Raw genomic sequence first — 10,405 nt, forward strand, 5'->3', positions numbered from 1 at the left:
AAAATATGGGGGGGGGGAATGCAGACATACAGAGAGCATTACGTCTTATTGTGTGAGTGTTATCTTACTGTACTTAATGGATTGGTGTATACCTGTAGGTTTATCAAGGCAGGTGGTCTGTCTGCATAGGTCCCAACTGTGAACCTATCCAGATGGTAGTCAGGTGTTAGCCTGTTATTCTTTGTCTGTGCAACCCACAGGTGTTTTCAGCACTGGTACAATGGCATTGTTATAGTCAGTTGCTACCAGTACATGGCTAGATCCTTTGGTATTTCTTTGTTGCACTCCTACATAAGGGTATGCTTGTGGAAGTCCTCACACGGCTGTTTGCAGAGTGTGTAACAGCAGATGAGCTGATATGCCTGTGTGTTTGTGCCTCTGCCAGACCTATGAAACACACAGATACATATTTGCTTGGAGTCAGGGATAGGTAGTTAAAAGTGAGGTACACCTTCCAACTACTAGAGGCAGTAAGTGTAGACTTGAGTGAAGCAGTGCATATGGATTAGTATTCCTTTTATGAAGTACAAGTGGTGTCTACTGTTATTAGTGTGATTATTTATTGTATAATACAACACCTCTCTGACTAATGTCAGTACTTTTCTGAGGGATTCAGAGGGACAAAGCTAAAATATATTTCACAATCAGAAAGTATGGCCTCTGCCCTAATCAGATATGCCAGTGTTTGTTCTGCTATGATACTGTGTGTGGGTTGTAAAGTGCCTCAATTACATTATTTGCTGCTAGAATGGCTGCTTCTCTTACCACAGTCATGTAATACAATTCCACAACAATTGCTGGTAAAGATCCACAGAACAAGCTTTGTGTTATGGCCTTCCTATTTTTCCTTTACATTCACTCATTGTTTTGCATGATATATTTATTTCAGCACCAAGTTATTGTATATCTGCTGTGGCTTAGTGGTACTTCTTGCAGTCAAGTGTGTCCAAGGTCTGGGGTTCAAGACTGCCAGAGGTGTTTTATTTAGCTGCTGAACAGAACAAGGGCCCTGACATGCAGAGTGATTAAGGCACTTTTAAGCAGTTGTAAGCATGTTTGCGCAAGTTTGAGTGACGCTTAGCAATGCTAAGCTTAGCGCACACATGCGCACACTCGCTCAAACCTGCTAACTACTGCTTAAAAGTGCTTACTCCCGCTAACCTCAGTGCTAATTTCTTTGAAATAAAAGAAAAATGTGGAGATAGGAAAGTGGTGAAAAAGGGGGCACAAAGAGGGAAAGACAGTGGGGAAACCAGCTCGGGATGTGCAGGACGGGTGTAGGGAAGGTCCTGTAGGGAAGGTCCATAGTTGCCCATTTCTTTACCAGCAACAGCTGTGCATATGTTACAAATTTGGAGTGTAATTGGGAACCTTCCACCCCTGAGAGAGGGGTGAGGACAACAAAGTATGTTGTGCTACCAATTCCAATTATTGGTTTACATGTCCAGCAGACATGTGTGCGAAATGGGCAGCTATGTTTGGGGGATAATTTTTTTGTGGGTACAGATTGCCCTTTTTTTTTTCAGGTGAGAGTGGAATGTGAGGTACAGGAAGTAGGTATATTTGGGGAGGTAGGTTGGGGAGGTAAACAGACAAGACAAACAAGACGCATACAGGGGTGGAGTATGACACATGGGGTGGGTGAACACAATTGACGGGGACGGATGTTTGGAAATCGCAAGCCCATGAGCCCACAGATGGTAACAGTGGGACTGAGATACCCACCCATGGGCAGTCACCACTGAACCTTCACAGACCCGAGGGTGGCTGTGCTGGGGGGCTGTGTAGGAGGGGCAGGCTCACCCATGAGTCGCGCCTCTCTTGCCTGGAGCTGGTGTAGAGGATCAGCGACTAAACGCTGGATCTCCCTACGCCCCACAACCCGGACCCTTCGGAGGGTGACAGGTGGCCCTTCTCCACCCACGCTTGCAGGGGGGATGAGCCCCATCCCCTGCATCGCTTCCACCCAAAGTTGGCACAGGACCAATGGAGGAGGGTAGCCTGGGCTGGACACCAGACCTGCTGATGCCAGGTGCAATCGCCAGCTGAGGAGGGACAGGTGGGTCCGCTGGGACCGGCCTTCCCATACGTTCTGTGATTAGGTATGTTTAATTACAACATAGGCAACAGCATTCCAAATTAGTTGTAACAGCATGCAGTAATATTCCCATTAAGCCAACATACCAGGGGTTCCAACAGTTAAACAGCAAGCATAACACATGCATATACTGAACGACAGTGGACATTACAGCAGCATGCAGGGATGATTGTGGCAACAGGCCACCAAGATTGTGGTGTTTGAACAGGGCACATGCATCAAAGAAAATGCAGATTTTTATAGAACAATAGGACATATGTTCCAACAAATGTTTTGAGATTAGACATACCCATTGAGGTGTGGAATTGCATTGCTTTTGCACATGGAGTAGAGTGAAAAAAGAAACCTCCATTAACATCTTATTAGTACTTTTACTCTACAGTACATTCCTATTGACTGCAGGTGTATATCCCCTACATGTATTAGTACACTAGGCAACATGCATTAGATTGTGTAATGGGTTTGGCTAGTTCATTATATACCTGACCTATATCTGACATACTAACTGTCCAAGATGCAGATATTACTGCTATATAGTTAGATTTTATTTTTATATTTATGTATCAACATATCTGGATGTGTTCACGTGACATTTTCAGTTATATTTCTGCAGAACCCTACATTTCATGTAGCACACTTACATTTCTGGGGAACACCTTGACAAGCTACTCGTGTACCATATTTACCTATGCATGACAGCCATTTACCAACTGTTGAGGACTGTTATATGCTTCACAGCTACTGGCACTTCCTTCATCCACTTTATATGGGACTGCCCAACTGTGGGTTGTCAGCACTTAATACAACAGTACTATTTATTTAATGCAAGGGTACAACAACATTTCAAAGTAAGTGACACAGACACACTCCAAGAATTATACCATTATTAATTACATTAAACACTCTTTTCTACAGGCTGTCTCCTTTATTTGATATTACAGTGCATACGGAAGACCTATTCAGGACATATTATACCTTTATTGATAGGTTACAACACTCTTTTTCAGGCTCGCTCACTTATTTTATATGACAGTACATGCAGAGATAGTATTCCAGACTTATTTTACCTTTATTAATGGATTACTACACTCTATTTCTGGCTCTCTGACTTATGTTATATAACAGTACATGCAGATAATTTATTCAGGGCATTTTATAGCTGTATTATTGGGCTACAACACTTTTTTCATGCATTCTCACATATATTATATAACAATACATGCAGAATAATTACTAACCTGCCTGGTGGCGCAGCCTTAGCAGCCTATCTGCATAGGCTTGCTGATTTGCAGCATGGACACCTGCAGCTGTGAAGTAAATGAAGGGATATTGAGACATACCTATCCATTATTTAGACTGTATTAGCATGTCTTACATACTGCATTCCATGGCTACCTACTCAGTAGTGGGGCATCTTGCATATGACAGGCCTCCTGGATCCATTGGTTCATTTGGTCCTGCTTCCGTCTCTTCAGGTCTGCATGGTGGTGACGGACCTGTTCACCAGTCCGAGGGACACCTGTGGCACTGGTGAGTTCATGAGCCAACCGGGTCCAAGCCTCTGCCTTATACTAAATCCCTTGGAACTGGCCCTGCAGGAGTCAAGACTCATGACGATGGACTAGGAGCCAAGCCATGTATTTTGACTCCTCGATGTCCCAGCATTGCACTCAAAAGCGAGTACCCTCTCCAACACCAGACATTCTAACTGCAGATGGGAGCTACAATCAGTTATGGCGAGTATTCCCGCCTATGGAGCTTAAATATGCCGCATTTCTCACACTTTTTTGTGAGTGGCCATTTTTGAAAATTCTCTGCTGACTGCAGACCTGCTTAGCAATGGTTAATCTACCATTTATAAGTATATGTATGCTAACAGTGGATGTTTATCCTAAGCTGTCATGGCTTAGTGGTTCAGTATTTGGATTATGGTGCACAGTGTCCCGGGTTTGAAACTTGTTATTGCATTTTATTTTACTACTGTCCAGACAGGCTAGGGGGTGCGGCTGTGTTTAGGAAACTTTGCTCCACATTGCCTCGCTTTGCCCGATGTTGTCCTACAGTGTGCTGGTTAGCGCGGTGCGCTGCTCTGGGCAAACTTATTGCACCGGGTAAAGCGCTGCTTAGCTGTGGGCAACTAGATTGCGCTGGGTAAAGTGCTGCATAGCTGTGGGCAACTAGATTGCGCTAGGTAAAGCGCTGCTTAGCTATGGGTAACTAGATTGTGCTGGGTATTGTGCTGCTTAGCTATGGGTATTTATATGTCAAGATCCTTCTTACATTTCTATATATACATTTTGTTCACTGATACATAGGCCATTTCAATGCTTTTATAATATTTTAGTCATATATATGTCAGGAATTATTTCATATTCTAATTTAAAACATAAAATAGAGAGGGGAGTGGTGGGACTCGAACCGTGAATGCCTCTTCTTTGTGCATAGGCTCTACCAATACGCTATTAGTATTTGGACTGATTTGCATAAACATTTGTTATTATGCTCTTCAATATCGACATTGCTAACTCTAGCTAAGCTATGGGCACACCCGCGCAAACACGTGCAAATATGGGCAGCTATATCTGGAATTAGAAAAAATATATATATATTACATTTTATAACTCTACTGGGGGTTTAAAATGTGAGGGAGTGTAGTGCTGGGTACTTTAACATTTGAGCGGACTCGCTCATGTGTGTTGACATTTCACAATTCAAACACTTGCAGGGGCATGGACCTTAGGAATGCTTGGCAGTCAGACACGCCCCCTGCCTTCCTGCACAGTCCGTGTTAGACTTGGAGTGGAGTCAGCGTGCCCTCATGAATATGCATGGCACACTGACATCAGACTGTTCAACTGCAGTTTCCTAGTAAGACTTATTTAGTCTTACACGGAGGTTTCGTGAATCCGGGGGAGTGTGAATCACATGTTGGTTTGAAAAGGAAAATGTGTCTTGACAATCAGCCTAAAACCAATGTGTTGATCACAAGTAATTTCATAATGCCCAGATAAGTTATATATATTTTCACTCATGGGCATGGTGGTAGTGTGAGTGAGATGTAGATGTTTCACATTACTGATGGATGATAATCACAGTTGTCAAAAAAATGGAATAACAACTAAACATTCCTAAACATTCCTACAACAGAAGAAAGAAACTATTGCAAAAAAGAGTAAAATCCCATGACTGGAGGAACTCCTTGGTCAACTTCAGTAAGATGCTGAGATCCCTCATAAAATCATCCAAAGCTAGTTATGAAAACAAAATTGCCACTGACTATAAAGACAACTACAAAGCATTCTATAGCTATGTCAAGAATCTCAATGGGAACACTCAGATCTGCTCTGAGTTACAGCACAATGGCGCTAAATATACAGAACCAACTGATATTGCCAACATCCTAGCAGATAGGTTCAGTGCTAACTTTACCCCCCTCTCACCCCCTAGACGGCCCATCTCTATACTGGAAGAATGCAAAGTTCCTATAATCACAGCTGCACAGGTAAAAACACACTCTCCAAAGCCAAGAACACAGCATCCATGGGACCTGACAATATTCCAGGCTGCGTTCTACATGAACTACAGAATGAACTGGCACCCTACCTAAGTACCATGTTCAAGCATAGCCTCACCTCAGGCTTTGTACCCACTGAATGGCGCACTCCAATGGTTATCCCACTCCACAAAGGTGGAGCCATGACAGACCCCGGGAACTACCGCCCCATTAGCCTGATGAGCCTAGTCTGCAAGGTCATGGAACGTATCATCATGGAACTCATAAACAAAGACATTGGTAATCTCCAAACTCTGGACTCTACCCAGTTTGGATTTGTAAAAGGCAGATCATGTCTCCTAAACCTGATTGACTTCTTTGAAGCAGTCACCAAAGCCATAGATGAGGGTAAAATGGTTCACACAGCTTATCTAGATCTCGCCAAGGCTTTCAACACCATCCCCCACTCTGGAATTATAGATAAGCTCACTAAACTAGGTATAAATCCCTATGTCATAAGATGGGTTGCCAACTGGCTCATGGACAGAACCCACAGTGTGAAAGTAGCGGATTACAAATCCGACTTCAGACCAGTGACAAGTGGAGTATCACAGGGTTCAGTCCTGGGTCCTCTCCTGTTTGGTATCTACTTCTCTGAAGTGCAGGCTAACACAGAAGGTCTTTGGCTAACAAAGTTTGCAGATGACTGCAAACTAGGAGCCATAATCGAAACTCCTTACGATGTGGACAAACTACAAAAGGGCCTCACTGTGACAGATACCTGGTGTCAAAGCCATGGCCTGAAGCTCAATGCCAAAAAGTGTATTGTCATCCCCTTTGGTAAAAACTCTGTACCCATGAACTACCACATAGTTGGTAGTCTACTTAATGCTGAAAATGTGATGAGACCTTGGGATACAAGTGAACAATAGTCTCTCCTTTGATAATCACAGTGCCAGAGTGGTCAGGAAATCCTTCTACGTGGCTCATCTCATCACAAAAGGATTCTCATCCAGAAAAAAAGAGGTCATTGTTCCCCTCTACTCATCACTCATTAGACCCATTATAGAGTACAATGCCCCTTTTGGTATGTACCTCACAAGACATTTACAACAACTGGAAAGACCACAGAAATACCTCACAAAGAGGATTACTGGCCTCAAACAGATGCCCTACGTAGACTGTCTCAAAAAACTACAGCTTTACTCCATCACATATCACCTACTCAGGGGCAATCTCTGCCTAGCATACAAAGCTATGTCAAACCCAGAGCTGTTGGACATGCTCCACTTAAAGAAATCCCAATCCCTCTGGGCTACACGCTCTAGGGACCTAAACCTTGTCACCACAATAAACAGAACATGCTGGAGGGATAGATTCCTGTCCCAGAGACTTCCCATACTCTGGAACAGACTACCTATCCATGTCAAACAGAGCTCCTCATTAGCACTCTTCAAGAAAAATCTTGATGATTGGATGGGAAATGGGAAATTCACCCCAGGGATCACTTCTGTGGCTCTGCTCGACAGGGGCACAGGAAAATAATTTTTTTGAGTGGCGAAAGCCAGGGTACATTTTTTGGCTAGGCTTATATAGGCCTTAGGGCCAATAGCCTAGAACCTACCTATGAACCATTCAGCAAAGGATCTTTCTATGCATATCTTGCCATTGTGCATATTTTATAATGTGTGTATAATCTGCAATATAAATACAAAACATACATGTCAAACATACGAAAGGAGACTATGTAACACCACTCAGCAAGTGAGTGAGCAAATTTAATGTAGTGGAATGCAAACATAATTTACATACTGTAGTGTTTAGACAGCATCACAGTGAAATATCATGACTACAACAGACCAATAAAACATGTACAAATTATAGATACAACAGACAGTTATGTATTTATCTATTGTTTGGTTAGAATCACTTCACAAAGCACTCCATTAGCAAGACAGATGATGGTGACAAAGTCTTAGCATGTATGTAATTATTTTTTGAGGTTTTGAACTTATAATGGAACTTAACAGTGGTCTATGGTGCTCCATGCCAAGCTTTGTGCAAATAAGAAGTACAGACATATAGACAGTTCTGATTCTGATCCATTTCATAACAGAGGCATGTCATGTCATGTTAATGCTCTATGTGTTATCATTTACATGTGTCATGATGATAGTACTAATTATTTATTATATGGATAACACAAGGACATACTTGCACTGTCCATGGATCTGCTGACTGTCTATCTACATCTTTAAGTATATTGTTGTGTTCCTTATGCAATTACATTTGCTTGTATCACATCATTGAGTAATAAAGTCACTACATGATAATATACTTCTACATCTCAGACTTCAGATATTTCAGAAAATCCATGATAATGCTAAATAATTAGGTCTCCAACTTTCTGTGAGTATAGGATACATTTTTAAATTCTTCTTGTGTTGCATAATTGTCACCCCATTAGTCCTTGAGTTGACCAGGGTTGTTGCATTTATTGCTGGGAAGGTATGATCAGATTTGGGATGTTTATGAACCACATAAGGGAACAAGCAAGGTACTGTTGGTGGAATAACATATGCACCCATAATTTCAAAGGGAAAAATTTAGTGAGAGATGATAATGTCAATAATTTTACACCTGATTCTGGATTCAAACACAAATATGTATAAGTAGTCTTTACCTCTCAACTGTCCAGATTTTTGCAGAATGTCCAGATTTTTGCCTCATATTTTTGGCATGTGTCTCATAAAATGTTGGTTTTCTGGCAAATCACTTGGAAATCATTTAAAATTGAAGTCAGAAAATAATGATAGACATGAGTTTCAGACTTCATATACTTCAGAAAGTCCATGGAGGGATTTCAATAAAGCCTGCATGGATTGATTTTATATGAAGGCATAGTGGTACGGAGCTTACATGGAAGTAAGCAGCTGTGAGATCCAGTAAACAGAAATGATGGGTGTGCACGAGCTTGCGGACGGAGAAGTGTCCATGGCATGCAAATCACCTCATATGCATGTGAATTGCATTCAAATGAGGGTGCTGGAGTGATCCAGCAAGCAGACAGGCAGTCCTGCAGATCCTGTGTTGGTGTCCGAAGTGTACACGGAAAATTTCCATGTACAAGAAAGTAAAAATGGAAAAGGGGATGTAAAAGCCCATTTAGAAGGTCAGAAATTGAATAGTAGGCATAGGTCTGTGCAAAACTATGATATGTGTGTCCAAAAAAATCATGCAAAAAATATAATAAATAATGTTTTATAATACCCATATTATGTTTGTACAGCATGCAGCAGCCTGCAACTGTGCCATTTTGCAAAATAAAATATTAAAAAGTATAAAAACTAAAAATAAGAAATATGTGAGAATAATGCATTATAGGGCCCTGCATGGAGTATGTACAATGATAGATTTCAATGGTTGCTAAGAAGGCAGGCCCTAGAATAGTGAAGTATCCAGGATGTGTGCACGGATCTGTATGCAAATGAGCTGAGGTTACTGAATAGCAAAAATGGGCGACTGTGTCTGCAGATAAAATCCGTGTAGCAGCAGAACCATGTTGGTGTCCACAGACGAAGTAGCTGACATCAAAAGGGGGTGTGTCACTATATGTTTAAGCTGACTGGAGCTCAGCAGCACCTGTTTGTGCAGTGCACCGCTCAGCTACGCAGGGGTGTGTTTCCAGTGATGCTGAGCTTTGTTTAGCTGTGTGGTGTGTGTTTTAGCTAGTTTGAGCTTAGCTAAGCATGCCTGGGCATGGGGGTATGTCCACACTGCTGAGCAGTGTTTATACCAGTGCCTAGGGTTTGCTTGCCACTCCACAGTGCTTAACAGGGAAGGCAGTGAAAAAAAAATTGACTGAGAAAGCAGATCATGTATAAAATACTGAAAACCCCTGTTTCACTTACACTGGGCCATTCAAACCCCTCAGTGATGTATCTGGCACGTGGAATGCATCATAGTTATCTAATCATACAGGCTGCATCTGCAGTACACAAGTATAAAGTATGCATACGCCCTACAATCTGATTTTCCCCCACACTCTGCACCGTTGGTGTAACAGGCTTGGGAATTTTAACTGACAGAATGCTAGGAGGTGCTGCTGCTCTGCCACATCTGTATGTGTTAGAGGCTGCAGTCAGTGCTGCTGCTGCCACTAACAATAGGCATAGACGGAGAAGGAGAAGAGTGTTCACGCCCTGGGTAACCTTGCAGGAGCTACATGGGCTGGAGATTGTAGAGCATAACAGGGTGGACAGGGGCATACTACAAGAACTCACAGAGCTCTGCCATCCTCAACTCAGACCCAGATCCAACAGAAGGGAACCTATCTCAATGGAAACAAGGTATATGCAGCCCTTAGAATACTAACTACAGGTACTTTTCAGAGACCAACTGGGGACATTATGGGGGTCTCATAGAGATCTGCATCCAGGGTACTCCACCACTTCCTGGCTGCCATGCAAAGACATGCCAGTGAGCACATTTATTTACCCCACATCACTGTGTCTCTGAATATGTGTCTCTTCTACTGTGTAGCACACTATCCTGAGATACTGGGTGCCATAGACTGTACTCATGAACACATTAAAGCACCACCCAGTGAGGAGGGTAGAATCAATGTCAACTGCAAGGGGTATCACTCCATCAACTGCCAGGTCATGTACAATGCTCAGGGTATCATCATGAAGGTGTGTGCTGGCAGTTTTGGCAGTTATCATGACTCCCATATCTGGCAAACATCACAATTTTTCCAGATGTTTGCCAGGGAGGACATCCCGTATGGCCATCTACTGGGTGATGCTGGCTAC

This window comes from Protopterus annectens, chromosome 17.part0 (assembly GCF_019279795.1).
Source record: "Protopterus annectens isolate FY-2018-M chromosome 17.part0, PAN1.0, whole genome shotgun sequence".
Lineage (NCBI taxonomy): Eukaryota > Metazoa > Chordata > Ceratodontiformes > Protopteridae > Protopterus > Protopterus annectens.